At 44.8% G+C, this 17,803-nt stretch overlaps 1 pseudogene; it reads right to left on the bottom strand.

Moving 5' to 3' along the window:
• Window positions 1-3,437: 3,437 nt before the first annotated feature.
• On the bottom strand, window positions 3,438-17,667 carry LOC125537643 (annotated as a pseudogene).
• Window positions 17,668-17,803: the final 136 nt, after the last annotated feature.

The raw sequence follows: 17,803 nt of genomic DNA, 5'->3' as shown, positions 1-17,803 counted from the left end.
CGCGACGACTGTTGGTGCGTTTGCGCGGTGGCCGTTAGAGCATGCGCTGGCGTCTTCGAGAGCGTGAGGAATTGGAAGCGGGTGGTTGGGCCATTATGTAGGGCAGCCGCCTGCTGCAGCGCAAGGAACTTGTTGAACTCTAGCCGGATCGGGGAAGAGAGCAGCTCCGTGTAGATGGTCAGCGTATCGAGGTTCTCGAGTCGCCCGTGCTCGCCCGGAGGGGGGCAAGGATACAGGTCTCCGTGAGGCTGATCATGGTGAGATTGGAGCAATTGCCGATCTCCTACTCGTGGGTTCGGCCACTCCGGTGGAGGATGCCATGCACCCAACAAGCACGTTGCGCACACAGCAGAACATGGGGCTGGCCAACGGAGACATTGTCGCGTCCGCGGCCGAGCAGTAAGGAAATCCACAGCGGCACCGTAGGCGTGCGCTCCGTGCCATGGAGCGGCTTTTTGGTGCAGCCGCTGCTAGCGTTGTCCGGATAGTTTCTCAAACGATGGACGGAATCTGGGTGGGCAGGAGGTCGAGGAGGGAGGCGGCTCGCGGCGTCCATCACGAGTACGATTGCACGACATGAGACAGCAGGACGCCAATACCGTCGGCAGGCTGAACGGGCGCGAGCTTAGAATGAAAGACTTTGGGGAATGGTTATTTCAGCAATGCATGGTTAATTGATTTAATCTATAGTGTTTTAAATGATTTCAAAAGATATTTTGAACAAGCATCCTGTTCACTCTGCAGTTCATGATGAGCACCATTGAATTTGCAGGACCATATGATAAAGGGTGTTCCCTTTAGATGAGAATAAAATCTGCATGATAAACTATCTTAGTCATGTTGTGATTTTTATCCTGCCTAATAATGTGTTACTTTAGATGCGAAGGATCCTTTTCCGTTACTTTAATACCGCGTAGCTGTGTGCATGGGCCGTTCATCGCTTGAACCATGTACGTGGTCACCTCGGCCACGCACGTCCTTCCTGCATAGACTATGCACGTGGTCAAACCAGTGATGCGTGCCCGTGAGTAAGCTATGGTCGATCTTTTTTTTTTTGAAAAGGAGGAATACCTGTTAGAAGGGAGAGAGGGATTGGTGGAATAGTTTATTGTATTGCTTGAGCCTCGTGGGTATATATATAAGAGTACATGATCTATTTGGAGTACAAGGCAAGACAGAATATTTTCTAGTCTAACCTATGTTTCCTAATACAATCACGTTACTCAACATCCCCCCGCAGTCACAACGGTAGCGACGCAGACGGTGAGACTGGAGAAGAATCCGAAGGCAAGCCGACGGACACCCCCCACAGTCGTAACGGTCGACGCATCGCGGAGTCGTGGCTGGAGTGGAAACCAACGAGGTTGCTCAAGCAGGCGGTAGCCCTTTGTGTCGTTTGTCGAGGTAGCCGAGAGCCGAGGGTGGTGTAGCCGTGGTCGAGGTAGCTGCGCGAAGAATGTCGTGGTCGATGTTGAGTCGGGGAGCCGGTATCGAGGATGTCGCCATGGAGCCGCAGGCGCAAAAGGGCGATGAGTTAGCATGGGCGCAATGGTGTCGAAGTAGTGGTGCGCCGGGAAGAAGACGTTGTTGACGACGCATCGCGGCGGGTTTGCCAAGCCCGGGGACACATTGTAGACGAAGGCACGCACCAGTGTTGCTAGCACCGGGCATGCGTAGACGGACGAAGACGAAGTTGAGGAAGCGCCACACCAGGCTTGCCAGGCCCGGGGAAACGTCATGGACGAAGGCACGCATCGGTGTTGCCAGCACCGAGCATGCATAGACGAGGACCTGCACAAGTTGTACGCCATGTCGAAGGAGTCGGAGAGGCTAGCAGAGAAGGACTCGACGACGGTTGCGGCGTCAATCAGCGCGGAGCCGATGTCGTCTGCGGTTGTCGGAGTAGACGAAGTGGTCGGGGTAGATGACGGCGACACTGGCGACGGGCCGGTGTTGGACGAAGACGAAGGAGGTGGACGGGCAGCGGCGGCTACGTGGGTAGCGGCGGCGGCCAAAGAAGAGCGGCGGCGGAGGCTAGGTTAGGAGCGCGGCAGCGGTACTCGAAGTAGGCGAAGAACCCGACAGCATGACGAAGACCGGCGCGGACGGTGGCGTTCCCGCGCCAAGGGAGGTGGCGCGACGCATACCACAGGAAGTCAACGCGCGTGGACGACGAAGTGGACCGTGGGCCGCCGCGCTACGGCCCGAAGGGGTGACGCAGCGGCGGTAGGCAGGTCGGGGTGACGGCAGGAAGACCTCGGGGCGGCTGCAGGGACCGCGGGCCGCGGCGCGACAGCCCGAAGGGGCGGCGTGGTGGAGGAGCGCAGGTCGGTGCAACCGCGGGGACGGCCTCTGAACGGCGGCGTGGACCGCGTGCCACGCTCGCTACGGCCCGACGGGGCGACACAGTGGCGGCGCGAGGGTCGGTGCTACCACGGGGACGTCCTGGAGCGGACGGCCTTTAGGCGGCAGTGGACCGCGGGCCGCGGTACTACGGCCCGAAGGGGCGACGCAGCGGTGACGCGGGTCGGTGCAGCTGGAAGAAGAACCACGACGCCTGATAACATCACCCTCCTGAGCGAGTTCCTCGCCACACATCGGGCGCCGAGTCTCCACTGCGCCACGTCTATGAGAAACGCCGACATTAATATGCAGGATGAATCACCGCTCCACCAATTATTCCGTCCACCGGTCCCTCGAGTCCGTGTACACCTCCAAGAATGACGCCACAAAAGGGAAACGACAAAATAATGCCGCTGTCATCTGATCTACTGATCAGGGTTTCCCCCGGAGGTAGCAGATAGTGGCCTGAAACTTCTCAACAGCGATGCCTTCAATAAAGGAACGACATCGAATAGTGCCGCCATCGCCGGCCTCGGCAGCAGCCGCGAGCAGGTCTTCACCCAGATCTGTTCCAATGGCCTCTATCAAGCGTCTTGTGCACGGACCATCCACCACCGCGGCCGCCGCGTTGCCCGTCGCGAGTCCACAGCCGCCGACATATCCTCCGCCATCCGGGGCCGCCACCCCAGGATCCAGCCCTCGCTGACCGCCGGAACGAAGCCACCGAGCCCCATCGAGGGCGGAGAAGCTAGATCCGGCCAAGCCCGGCCAGGATCCAGCCTCTCCCCGCGCTGAAGCCGAGGTTGCACCGGCAGGGCCAGATCCGAGCCGGATCCGCGCCTGCACCGCCGCCCCTGCGCCAGCCCCGATCCGCCGCCACGCCATGGTCTTGCACCATGCAGCGTACAGCTATGGTCGATCATGCATACTATTCCCTCCATGCATGATCCATGCACGTGGCCACCTTGGCAACGGGCGTTCCCTTTCATGGGCACCATGTACGTACGTAGTCACACCAGTTTGTTTTTGTTTTTTGTTTTAGGCGCATGTTAAATAAAAATACTTTGTTTATGGAAAAAAGTACGAAGAAGAAAAAATATTAACTACATATGGTGTATATATATAATTCCGACTGTTTGTGTCTCTTTACTACTTAATCATAGAAGCTAATCCAATAGGAGGCTACACCAGGTGATCTAATCTGTCAATGACCCGCGCCACGTTCGGCAAAATAAATTGTCCCTACTAGAGATATGTCATTGTGTATTCCCATGTTTGTTCACATGCATCATCCTCCCATCTCTTCTTGCTACATCCATAGTTTCTCATGCGATCATCTGGCGTCCTAAAATAAAAACATGTATTACAAAGAAGAAACATAATCCATATAACCGCACCGTATCGACCGGCGCGGCGTGGCGCCACGCGGGGATAAGCTAGTCTCCCATTAAAGCGCAGACCATTACTTCTTCCTGATGATAGTAGGCACACCGTAACAAACAGGAGATGCGCCGATAATAAGCGGAAGCCTGCAAGCACGCCTAGCTTCACTTAGATGCGTAGCTATTCTCCTATGCCTGCAATTACAGCAGTTACTACTGCCATCTATCTCTCCTGTCTGCTGCTGCTTCTGACCTTGTCGTGTACCTTTTCGTCTTGGCCTACCATTATCCTTTGCAGCAATCGTTGTGGACTCAAATTCTTGTGTTAGTGGGCGGCAACATTTAGGGCAATTCTTGGCGGCCTTAAATTTTTCTTGCAACCATGAATTCAGCAATGCTTTACTAAATCGATCGATATCTTTATCCAAGACGTCCCAGAGGTTTGCAATGACAGAAGGAGAACCAGCAAATAAATAAGACAAAGGTGCCCCTTGAGGAGCATAACCGCCTTTGCAATGAAGTGTCCCACTACTGCAACCCATAAGAAGAGCAGCTGCGCAGTTATCTAACTTCTCAATTTCCTTTCCAGAGACATACTGACTTCCTGCAACATTGTTCCAGACTAGCCGTGTTAGTACAACAGGTACCTACCTGAGCTACCAGTTTTTAACAAGTACTCCCTCTGTAAACTAATATAAGATCGTTTAGATCACTAAAGTAGTTATCTAAACGATCTTATATTAGTTTACAGAGGGAGTATCTGAATAGTGGACACTTCTTACTTAGTGGTTGGAGTTCATATTCCTAGACAGTAATAGCATGAACTTGAGACATTAGTTGGCACTAGCATCACAAGCAGTAGTTTCTATTGATAAATATGCCACTACTACTATAAGTGATAAGTTTTATAGCCTAAAATTATGGTGCCATCTAGTTAATGTTCCCATGAAGCTTTCAATAAAGCTGGGTGAGCATTTTGTACAAACTAGATGATACCCCGCACGTTGTTGCGGGAATATTTTGCAATATATTCAGTTAGAACTGGTTGTATCGAACATGAATTTTTAGAGTAATAATATGAGAACTAAAGATGAAAATAAATATCATAGTAGAATGTAAATTCTCATGCATATTTGGATGTTGAAGTGGCTTTTTATTGTGCATGATTGCATGTTGTGGTGAACCTTTCTTCATGCATGTTGAATGATGAGGTGGCATGCTTGCATGTTTAGAGAAATAGGCTAGTGAGGGCTAGTTATTTAGATATAGAAGATTAAATTCACAAGGGTAGCTATGCCGATAGCAAATTGTAATAAACAATCAGAGTGTTTTTTAGCAAGCGCTATTTGTACCCTGTAAGGTGGATATTATGGTACTAGTGCACCACACTTAGATAGCTTCAAAGGCTGAAGCTGTCCAAGTTCAAATGACTTCCGACACTACGCAAAAGTCAACAAAATGACAAAGCTACCAATATTTATATCCATAGTGCATTACCACTTCCATGTCCAAAGTAGAGAAAAAGATCATGATTCCTCAGGGCCAAGACGAGCTCTTCAGCTGTTGGAGCATCCCCAGCATTTCCCTGCATGCCATCGATGCATCACAATTATATGCTGGTGGTTGTTTTAAGAATAATCCAAATTTATCCTTTAACAAAGCTTGCATCATTCTTGGATTCATGGCCTAGCCATTTATATTTATCATTTCTGGAGTGTAAAGAGAGCAGTAAGTTTACCACTTCTGCATGCCAAACCACGTTTTGTTTTATACAACACATGTAGTAGAATTTTTCTTTTGCAATATACAGAGTGAGAAAAAGGATGTTTGAACAAGAGTGAGGATATCATTGTTACCTTCCACTCATAGTTTCTAAACAACTGATAAAATTCTTCTTGTGTGCTGATCAAATCACCACTAGGATTCAATAGATAGAATGCATCGAAAGGGTCAATAACAGGAAAAGGAGGGGCCATGGCACTGGCATCTTTGTGATGATTAGTGCTTCTAGTCAATGCTAGAAAGATGCTTCTCATTGATGGCATGCGGTATATTTCTTGATTCCTTAAAGCAGGCAAGTTCTCCCAAGGAAGCATCTGCATTCAGCCATTGTATGTAGAGGTTAAAGAAGATATATGATGGGTATCGTAAAAAGCTGCTACTGGCAATATTGCTAGACAAACAATACATGCTAAGATCATGCAGTAACTTCAAGCAGACAGTATGGGGTTGTACCCAAGCAACATACATGCTAAGATGACTGAACTTTACCTATCGAAGGTCTAACCTTACACTGTTAATTTCATTCATTGTTTAATTATTTATCACAAAAATGAATTACATTAGAGCACGTCAGGTTAGATGCAGATGACACAGCATTCATGGTAATTATCCCTTCCAGCAGCTAATCAGTAAAGCAGAACATCCATCAAAACTTATAACACAGAGCTAAAAAGACCTTTTTAATAACAGAAGAAGACAACAATAAGGATATCATGTTGCTCACCTGCACATCAGTATCCAGGACTAAAATGACCGGATTTCTGTCAATTGGCTCAGATAGCTCATCCACTATACCATTGCACAAATGCTCGAGGGTCACCAGAGCTTCACCATCAGTCTGGCAACAGAAGGCTCTAAGTCTATCTCTTCCGCAACACCCTCCCCTGCCAAAGTAACTTTTGTATGATATAAGTTGAGAAACACATTCTTTCAATTCATCCACTGATGCAACCCCACCAAGGATGACCTTGATGAGTGCTGGATCTACTTCAAGTTTAAATTCTGACTCCAGAGCAGTGATTAGATTTTCCAGCACTGCCTTGCTATGTTGGTCAGCTAATTGGTGGCCCAGGAGAAGGCATTTCCAGGGTCCTAGCCACAATTCTTCAATGTTTCTGTTCAAAACCATGAACAAGATATCAGAACAAAGGAAAATGATTATTGAAATATAATCTTATCATGACAACACAAATTTTCAATAATGTATTGAGCAAGATATCTAGAGTATCGTTGTAAAATATATACAGCTTTCCGTATAATAGACAGAAGAAATCTTACTCCAACATCTCACTAAGGTCATCATTGAGCTTCATTCTATCTGACCACCACCTTATGGTGTTTGCTTTTCCATCCTCTGGAATGTGGGTCGCACCAGAGAGGGATCTAAAGTTATCCTCAAGTAGCTTTTTGAAAGTTGGAGCCACATAGTCTATTATAGTGTAGCTCCAAGGGCACTTCCATTCCTTATCTGATGTTCTAGTTGGATTATCCAGTTCTTTGATAGAAGAGTCTCCATTCTCTGCTTCTGTCAAACAAGAAACATGTGAATAAAAAGTGCAAGAGACCCAATATCAACTCATAGTACAGTATGCAATCACAAGAGGAGATCTACACACCTTTCGAAATAGGATCCACTGGTAGAAGCATCGTGGTAGGCTTGTTTGTTGAATCAAACCTTGAGATCAACATCCAAGCAGGAAAAGGGGAAGGGAGAAGAAGTGTTTCCCCAAGAACATTCACAATATCACCTCCAAGCATACTAATGCACACAATTGGTAAATCAGGAAGTTCATGGAAGAATTCAATTACATGCTTTTCAAGATGTTCCATGCCTGCCGATGAAAACCTAATATAGAAATTGTAGTTTAATTATGAATGTACATGCAGCATATGAAACAATAAATCAGCAAAATAAATATTTAAAAGTTTAAACCTTAGAAACTTTGGAACTTCATCTGTCTTGTCTGTGAGATCTCCAGTGACACCCTAAAAATGCAAAGGGGAAATTATTAGAAAAAATGAAGAGTGCTACTATTTTAATCTGGGTGTGAACTTAGAATGGTACAAACCTTCGATTCTGTTTTTCTGTGCAATGCTTGTAAGCTCGCAAGGTAATGGCAATTGAGATAAGTTCCAACAGATGTTTGGTGGAAGTATGCGGCCCAATGATTCAAAGAGAGAGATCCCTTGGAATACAAAGGTAATTGGACCGTGGAATCTATCGTTGATAGTAAGAATATGCATGTAAGTAGCCTGCAAACCTGCAACAGGGGAGTTGCATTTCAACACAGGAGCCACAAAAGGGGGGGAAAAATAGGCTTACTTCAGGAGCAACTCACAAAAAGGTAAAATAGATATTACGCACTAAGCATTTAAAATTACAAGAGCACATGACTGAAGGATATCACAGACCTCCTGGAGAAGTGAAGGACTCTCTCCAGATAGCACAAAAGCTTTCAGCAACCATGAAACAACATCAGACATTTGTACACTACAGAAGCTGCAGCAACCATCCCTGCAGATAGTGATGCAATGATGACAGTTATAGCAAGGGTCGTGAAATGCTACAATCAGAATGTTCTGCACGTGAAATGCACAACTGGGAGTTGATGAGACAAACCTTGACTGTTCTGAAAGGAAACCCTTCAGCAAAAAGGAACTCATACTACATAGTATTTCTGCACGCTCTAAAGAAAGAAAATCACCAGTATTTTCATTCATGATCAGTTCAACTAAACGAGGCCCATATGTTCTATAACACCCTTGAGGAAGAGATCTGAAATACAACAATGATATGCACTGCCAGTAGATACTATGAACTTCATGAGCTCCATGTTTTCCACCCTGGGCTCCCAAGGTTCTTGCTGCAATAGGCAACACATCAGGACTGAACAATATGAAAGAATTAAGGAACTTAACTAAATAATAACCAACAGGTAGCTCAATCACAGAAGAACTTAGATCAAGCTACTTAAACTACATGATCCATACAATTTCCAAGTATCATGTGTAGAAATATGGAGTGTTATATGTGTGTTGTGAGAGCTTTCAGGCAGTGCCTACTCGCACAACTTGCGTAAGAAACTTAGGCTACTATTTGTTCCACTGGCACAGTTGTGGCTCGCCACACTTTTCTAGCTCCACGGACCACGTTCATGTACTAATAGCTGAGCTCGCTACACTTGTGTTTTGACATAGAAGCACCATGTCACCAAACAATGAGGTCCCTTAGCCTCCTATAGCCATGCGAAACCCTCAACTGTGTGTCTCTTAACTGCAGTATAACACATATTGATTTGAGGCATTAACAGAACATGAACAAAAAAATAGTACCTGTTTTTAACAGAAGCGACACAAGATGGCGTCGGCGAATGCAATCTTCTCTGAACTGCAGTATATTCTCAATGCACTCAAAATTGAGTGAATTAACAAAAAGGCAGCTCCAACATCCAAACATATTGCATATGTCATCTCTGTTGCGGCCAACACCATCAAGAGAACAGTTTAGCTTCCCACAGACCAAACCATCTGTGGACAATTCCTTGCTATAAGATATGTCATTTTTGCTATTCAGTTCAGCCAAGTCTTTTTCACTTTTCACATGTGCAGTTCGCTTACTAGATCGGGTGGTTCTAGTCTTTGCATGAGCTGACACATTCTGTTCTTTAGCTAAACGTAATGAAGTTCCAGATGCCCTCTTAACTTTAACATCCAATGGTGGAGCACTTTCGGCACTCTTCAAATTCTCCCTTTCAGATTTTAATCCCACAAGTTCATCGTACTGGTCAATAGGTACCTGACTGAACAACAAACAAGGAGTACATGGAGGTAAAACTCCATCCTTGGCTGCTAAGGGTTCTTTCCCATTATTACAAGCTCCACGCTTGGTTTCTGCAATAGAATCTTTGCTGCACAACATACAACTAGTATTAACTTTATCACAGGATCCAGCAGAAAAATCCAAACCAGAGTTATTCAATTTCTCCACGGCAGATTGATACATGCCTAAAGCACTAGACAAATTGCCTGTTGATTGTTTCTGCAAGTCTTTCTCAAAGAGATTCCAAGACAGATCTCCAGCTTGCACATCAACTGATATCTGCAGAGTCAACTTGCATGTCTTGCATGAAATGAATTCATCATTTTCTGCAAGGAGGTCCTTAGCATGTTTAAGCTCACCCTCAGCGGCATCCCATAGCAGTCTCTTGTGGTATATTTGACCTAAAACATGAGACAGAATGGACAGATGAACAAAAGAACAATGAAGTAATAGATAGATCATTAATAGATGTACGTACCTAACACTGATGTAAAGACAACAGCAAAAATTGGTAGTCCTTGGAAACATGATATCTCCTTTCCTATCCGTAATAAAACTTCTGCTTCGGCACCATTGCCAACCAATTCATGCATCACAGCAACCTGAGTACGTCGTGAAAAAACATGAATAATATGAGAATGTCTGTAGCCTACTTGAGGCCAGGTTTTACACTAAATGATTGCGGTACTACCAACAGCCAGAGCAGTGTCAACACGAGACATCGCTCATAGGTAGAATTGACTCATGTTACCATGTGATAGATGGCTACGGTGGTACACATATTCCACCAACTCCTTCAATCATTTTGCTGGTACTGAAATTAACACATACCACACTATTGACATACCTGTAATATGCTCTCAAGATAACATCTAAGTACATTCCATGGGGTAAGGAAAGAATCTCTCATGCTGCTTGGCCTGGTGCAATCTGGCCAGATTCCAGCCATCGTTGGTCCCCATGCTTCAAGTGAAACAAAGCCTTGCCCACCAGAATATTGGCTTTCCCCACTTACAAATTTGCCCAAATTAAATTTGAACTTCTTTTTTAGGAGCTTCTTGCGCAATTGGAGAGCTTCTCTTCCATATGAAATGGCCTGCAAAAATACAATAAAGGGTGTTCTAATTACAGGGAGGCTAAACTATAGAGCAGTTCCACATCAAGGAAATTTCATAATAACTGGAGATTTTCCACCAAGGTAAATTGATGAGAAAGAAACAGATTACCTGGAGAACTTGTCCTCTTGACAGAAGTCTTTCTGACAAATCATAGTATATACAGCCAGCCAGATAGGTTGATTGATTACCCGAAGGACCCTGCAAAATCAAACAATACAAGATGCATCAAAAAACGAAAAGACGATGCATACTACATTACTGCAATGCAAGAAACAAAGCTTACTTCAGAAACCAGAGATGATGCAACTTTATCAATCTCATCAACACTAGCATTGAAACCAAACTGATTTCCAAAGGAGTGTTCACATGATTGAGAAAAGAAATCAACAGGCCACAACCGCTGAAGAAACATAGTAAGAGAAGGATAATCTTCTTTGAAACAGTTTCTCCAAAATATTGTATTGTGGCAATCAAAACCAAGATGCCGTGCCACATAAGAAACAAAATTCTGGTCCATCGGGAGATGACAGCACGCATGATTAAGGCGCCCGTTGATAAATAACATGGAGAATAACTTTTCTAGGGGTAAGTTTTCTTGCTTCCATATCATTATGATAAGCTTGCACAGTTCAAACTGAACCTCAAAGCAGCCCTGATATAAAGTAAAAGCACATAATTATCTTGCTAAAAGCCAGCAGTTGCATCTTATCGAACCTAATAGTTTTTAGCATGGCCTTACCTTCATTGCCAGCAAATCAACCAGGGAACAAAGAAGTGGTACAAGAGTTTTGGATTGCTGCTGAAAGATCCCACCAGGAGAACAATGATCAAAAGTACCCATCTTTGACCACAGGCCAACAACACTCCTAGCATTATCAAAGATTACCTATTCGAAAAAACAAAAAACCATAAGCAAACAAAGCAGAGGCATGGTATAGCTAATATACAAGTGACTGTACAAGCAATTCATATGAAGCAGTTACCTTGCCGCCATGATTGGCTTCCTGGGCACAATGTGCATGCAGGCAATATGCAATAGCCAATTCATGGATCACAATTGCATTGCCTTGAGATGAATCCAGTAAGATGCCTTGCTGGTTTGATGTAAGAAAATGAATCTTAGATATCCCTTGTGGTATACATAAGAAAACAGGACAAGAAGGGGAGGGGGGCTTACCAGTAAAGATATGGCTTCAGATAAGGACTCAAGACAGTTGCTTATGTTTTGCACCCCAGATCCACGGAGTATACATGCCTTCCTAACTAAAACCTTTGATCTGTCCAGATAATATTCTTTTGAACAATATATTTCATTCAATAGAATATCTACTATTCTATGTTGCATATTTGCACAGAGCATGGTCACACGAGATTCTCCATATGCTAATAATTCCTGCAAAAACCAAAGCACGTCGAAAGCACTTTGCATCAGAATGAGATCAAAATACAGATACACCATTGTTAATCTTAACAAAACAGAATTTGATACCTGCTCTACGATTAAGCCTATGAACTTCATTGGCAAGGGAGGCGAGCAGCCCATAAGAGAGTGATAGAGAAGAGGAGCACTATCCACTCGTTGGTAATCTTCAAAATCCTTAAGTGTTATTTAAAGTTTGCATAAGAAAATAAATGAAACCACATCAACAAAGTGTTTGAAGCGGGATAGTTTCTCTGGGTTTTTTAATGATAATACCTTCACCCATAACTTTATCAGAGCCAAATAGCTTTCGTGATAATCAGATGTGTCACCATAAACAAAAAATTCAGACAGGCTCTTCACAATAATACCACGTATCGCTTTTGAGCCACATCTATCGAGAATGCCAACCATCTTTGTTATCCTTGCAAATGCAGCTGTAATGATATCCTTCAGTGTATCTTTTGGTAGATCCTCAGTAATGATGTGACCTTCCGTTCTTGCTGATAGTCTACAGTAAGAAAGTCTGGCGTATGCCCATGTTGTTTGACAGCATAGTTCTAATGCCTTTGGTGCCTGAAGCAGTTACAATGGTCAATCATATAGAAGTCCATAGTTAAAAGCAAAATTAAGTAATAGACCAGCACCTCTTCAAGATGTCCAATATTATAAAGTGTCGCACCAATGTTACTGATGGAATGGATTAAAAATTTGAGCTCATCAAGCTTTATCCATGTACTTGAAATGGCACAACTGATAGAAGACAAGCTCTTCTGGATAATGAAAGCAAAATGCGTTAGTAATAAGAATGGTATTAGAAAATAGTAAATCGGTAATTTAAACATCAATTCTCCACAAATGGGACTGGTATTGGAGACTACGCAAATGTATTCATAATAATTTATACATGCAACAAAATGATGATACTCAGAAGTGATACAATAACAGGCTGAATCAGGGGATTCTGTAATGCATGTAATAGTACCCAGCTGTAAATGACTAAATGGTCTTCTGTTCGAACTAATAAGATTCAATATAAGTATAGGACAAGCGACTTAAGTACCTGGGTAGCCTCGTTGGTCACAAAGGAAATTTTGATCGCTGAAACTAGGGTATTCATTAAGGTTACACGTTGTTTATGCAATCTCTCCTCCTCTTCTTCAGACCTTTTCGTACAACTGTTACAGCACAAAAAAAAAAACAGCTTGCAAAATCAGAAATCACTCACTTGTTAATACTTATGATTTTCAACAAAGCTGGAATCAATGAATTGGTCCAGTGCCATTAAGACACAAGTCATATTTCCCAAATTGGGGACTGTTTTTCCTTTAGAGAAGTTCTCCCAAACCACATCTGCATGCTGCAATAATAGTATCTTGCGAAGGAACTCCAAAGAATCAAGATACGCCACAAAATAAATATGCTCATGTGACTGAGAATAACTATAAGTGTGTTTCTTATTGGGATGTCCGGCGTCTGTTCGACGACTTGCATATTTCCCCAAACTATCACGTTGATTGGATTTGCCATCGCTGACACGAAAATCCGTGCTAGTGTGTCAAGTGCAGTGTTCAAAGTTTGTACATTCTTTTCATTCTTGAGAAAATTCACTGCCATGGTCAGGTGATCTTCGCTTTTTATTTGCTGTGTACTGAAGCGTAATACAGTAGCATAGAGATGGAGAACTGAGGCGATGGGCGCGGAAATCTGTAATTTGCAAGAAAATAAATTAGTCAAAAAATAACAATGGCACTGTATGGTATGCATTAACATCAAGCATTGCTATTAAATAGTGCAGAATGTACCTCGGGAAAATAATCACCTTGTAAAAGTAGTTCTGAAGCACCAGCATGTACATTCCTATTTGAAGAAAGAAAGCTTCGGAAAAAATATGCTACAAATTTCAGGAACTCGTTTACAGCTTTCGGTAAGTCATCCTGAAAATGTTTACATGATATTACAACAGTTAACAATGTATTTTTGGTGAAAAAACTCATTGTCTTATAATTTTCACAGGATGGAGATGAGCAGTATGGAATTAATACACCCAGTGCAAACAATATATGAGACCCGAAGTGCACCAGAAATCTGCTTTGCGACTTAGGCCATCAGAAATCACAATGAGGTAGAATGCTTCAAAGATAGAACAACAAACTGAATCAGGATTCTTAAACAGCATCTGCCGCTCCAAGACATCTAGCACATTCAGTATCGCCACTAAATTAAGGCCCCTTCTTTTGGGCTTCTACACTTTGCTTATAGGTTCCACACCGGAGCCCAAAAGAAGTCAAAATTTCTGGGTTGCTTCTCCCCACCGCCAGCCTGGTCCGCAGTGCAATTTGGCTGGGCGGAGAAGCAAAAAATTGCCAGCTTCCCGAGCTTCTTGGGTTAGAAACGAAGAGGTATATCTCATTACCCCTAATGTTTGAGCTATTTACGTCCACACTGCCACCACCAAACTAAACGAATCGTTTTCCATCTTTCTTTCACAAACGCATTGACTGGTCTCTACCCTCCCATCTCGCTTCTAGGGTTCCTCCCGTTCCCCTGACGCCGCCGCTGCCCCACATCGCCGGTAGCCTCCCCAAATGCTATTCATTCAATTTTCCATGTGGGCGGGTAGCGCGCGGCCTCCCTGGACGCCTGGTTCACCAACCGGACGGCCAATCTGCTGCACCCCTCCACCGGCGCTGCCTCCTCCGTGTGGTCGCGTCGCAGCATAGGGTACCGCTGACTTGCTTCCCATCCTGGAGCACAACATGCGCTGTTGCTTCTGCTGTGTGACCGCAGCCGCTCAGCCGGCGGCATGAACATGTGAACTAGTAATCATATCTTTTTCAGTTACAATTCACTATCTAGTACCTACGGTACTAATGCACCGATTCCTGGGTTGAGATTGATTTCTCCAATTAAGCTTCTACACTCCCATGAGGCAAAAAAGGATAATGCATTATTTCTGGATGTCTGATAAATGGTAAGAAGTTAGCAGTAGCACATGATGTCTAACTGTTGTAGTAGGTTCAGAGAGCAAATCGCGAAATCTACTACAGCTTGACATCTTAGCAATTTTGTTGTTGACAACTAGATGGCGTGCATCTTCAAACAAATCTCATTTTATACCGTTAGTGGTAGCTGATGATGATTACAACCTATCGTGGTAGAAGAACAACATGTATTTCACTTGCAGATAAGTTCACATAATAGATTCAGGCGCAATGTAGACATTACACATCTCATAAGTCCAAATTCCATAAGCCCAAAAGAAGGGGAATATCAGTTTTTGTGAGCTTCTCCCCACCGGAGCTTATCTATCCCCACCGAAATCCATAAGCTTGCTTCTCCATAAGCAAAAGCCCAAAAGTACCACAAGCTCACAGTAAGGTATTCATGTGGAACAGGTTTACATTATGAGCAAGGGCACTCTGTCTGTCAATAGAGGAATGTAAACCATAGGTGGAAAATAATAACAATGTTTACTAAGATAGATTTACAAAGTTAAGCTACTGACAAGCCCTAATCACTTTGAATCACACCTGTGCATCTCCAAAACTAGGAATCACACTAAAAAGGGCAGCCCAGTGCACGTAGCTCCCGCTTGCGGAGTGTCCGGGGAAGGGTCTGACCACTTTGGGTCTTTTCTACGCAGCCTTTCCCTACATTTCTGCAAGAGGATGTTGCTTGCGCAGTGTCCGGGGAAGGTTCTGGCCACTTTGGGTCTTTTCTACGCAGCCTTTCCCTACATTTCTGCAAGAGGCTGTTTCCAGGACTCGAACCCGTGACCTCATGGTCACAAGGCAACAGCTTTACTGCTGCTCCAAGGCTCCCCTTCCAAAACAAGGAATCACACTAATAGTATAATTTTTGATAAGATTATGAACTATACTTCCAGCTTCACGTTCATGTGATTTTGTCAAGTCACCACTTTTACTGCTAAACTTGAGTTGCGATTGGTACTTCAGTGGATTATCATAATACCGTTTTCCCAACCCGCTTTTGTTCATTTTAGTGTTTGATTGACCCTCTTTTGCCTACTTGTGTGTCTAATTTTCCACGACATTAAATATGCACAGCACAGAACAGTTAAGCAACCGCAAACTGAGCCTTAGTGCAGATTCATGTGCTTCTGAATTATGTGAAAGACAACATGTTTTATCTGCGTGAAATTGCTCGGTCACAGGGAAGTGGAGCTCTATATGGTTTAAGCAACCAAAAGTGTAAATACTAAATACTTTGCACGGAATTTACTATACTTGACGCAGATGAACAGTTTCTTGAGCACGATTTTATAATCCAGTATAAATTATAGAATAAATGTGGTGCCCAAAGAAGTGTAAACCATAGCTAGAAACAATGATTAGCAAGATAGGTTTACCAAGTCCAACTATTGATAAGCCTTATTCCAATTTTAATCACACACATCTCTAAAGCAAGTCCCACTAATAATTTGAATTTACAAAATTTAGGAACCATTTTCTAGCTTCACATTCATGTGGCATAGTCAAGTAACGACTTTTAATGCTAAACTTCATGCAGTTTAATGTTCTTCTGAATTTTAGTGAAATGCAACATGTTCCAGTGGGATTTACCTTGACATGTGAAACAGCAATCTTCAACACACCAAGCAAAAGATGTGTGCTCCCTCCCCAACTCAAATCTACAGAAGAACAGATCACGCGTGCAACCTTCAACCAGAATAAACAGTAAAACCATTAACAAATCAATATAATTAAGTTATATCTGTTGAGTTCCAATCGCAATTAATTCGCTAGTGCTCGTACAGCGGGCAAGTGTTCGATCATTTGTGGCTTCTCACACTCCTGTAAGGTTGCAACACAGAACTTGTGCACAAGCTTTTCATTGAAAAACAGAGATTCGGCAGCAAGGAAAATAGCACAACGGCTCAGTGCATTCACAAGCAGAGTGAGATGCTTCCTGCTGGACTCCTCGGTCAGAATCCTGCAAACGGACAAAATCTCATAGTCACACACCATATATGCATGCCTTGTTTAGTTTAGTGAAGAAGAAAAATGCAGAGTTAGCAGAGCCACCGGAGCCATGGGCGAAGTTGGTCAACAAGGACAAGGAGCCGTTGATACGGTGCGGCTTCCTTCACCTTGCCCTTGCTGGCACAATTAGCAAGGCACACGGTGAGCTCAACCGCGAGTGTGGTGATTTCAGGGTCCTCCCCTGCAACGCCTGCAGGCTCGGGGAGGAGGGACGCGGCCCCAAGGGCGGTCATCGGCGTCGGCGAGAGCGCGCAGCGGAGGGCGTCGAGGGTGGCGGCGGCCTCCGCCTCGGCGCGCGCGTAGTGGCCGCGCAACTCGAGACAGCGCACGAAGTGGCCGCGCTGGAGCAGCACGGAGTAGGGCTTCCCGGCGAGGCACGCCGAGATGGCGTCCAGGCAGTCGAGGACGAGGCCGTAGATCTCGAGCAGCTCGTCGGCGGCCGAGCTAGGGTTCGAGCGTAGGAGCTGGAGCGCGCGGTAGAGGAACGGGAGGAACCGCTTCGCGAGGGGGCGGACGGCGGCCGCGTCGGTCGGCTGCTGCGTGGGCTGCTTCGTCATCCTCTTGGGCGGTGGCCTGGGGTTGTTAGGGTTCGCGGCGAGCAGGTACGGGGAGAAGGGCTGGAGGTAGGCGGCGAAGCGGGCGTGAATACCGGCGCCGGAGCAGGGGGAGGAGAGTGCGGCGAGGAGGTCGTCGGCGGCGGGCTCCATCGCCGTGTGTGATCCTTAAACTTGCACCGGCGATCACTTTAGTCCCCGTAATTGAAAATACCCAAAATACCATCCCTAAACTTGTCCTAGGGGTTCACATACGGTCCATTATACTGTTTGGTCTACATATTCGCTGATTTGGCAGCGGTCAACTCGTCCCACGCGGATGCTGACTGCCACCTCGTCTCCAGCCGCTTGAATATGCAGGAAAGCAGGGGTCTTTTG

Source organism: Triticum urartu, chromosome 2 (assembly GCF_003073215.2).
Source record: "Triticum urartu cultivar G1812 chromosome 2, Tu2.1, whole genome shotgun sequence".
Classification (NCBI taxonomy): Eukaryota; Viridiplantae; Streptophyta; class Magnoliopsida; order Poales; family Poaceae; genus Triticum; species Triticum urartu.
This window is presented reverse-complemented; position numbering and strand designations above follow the sequence as displayed.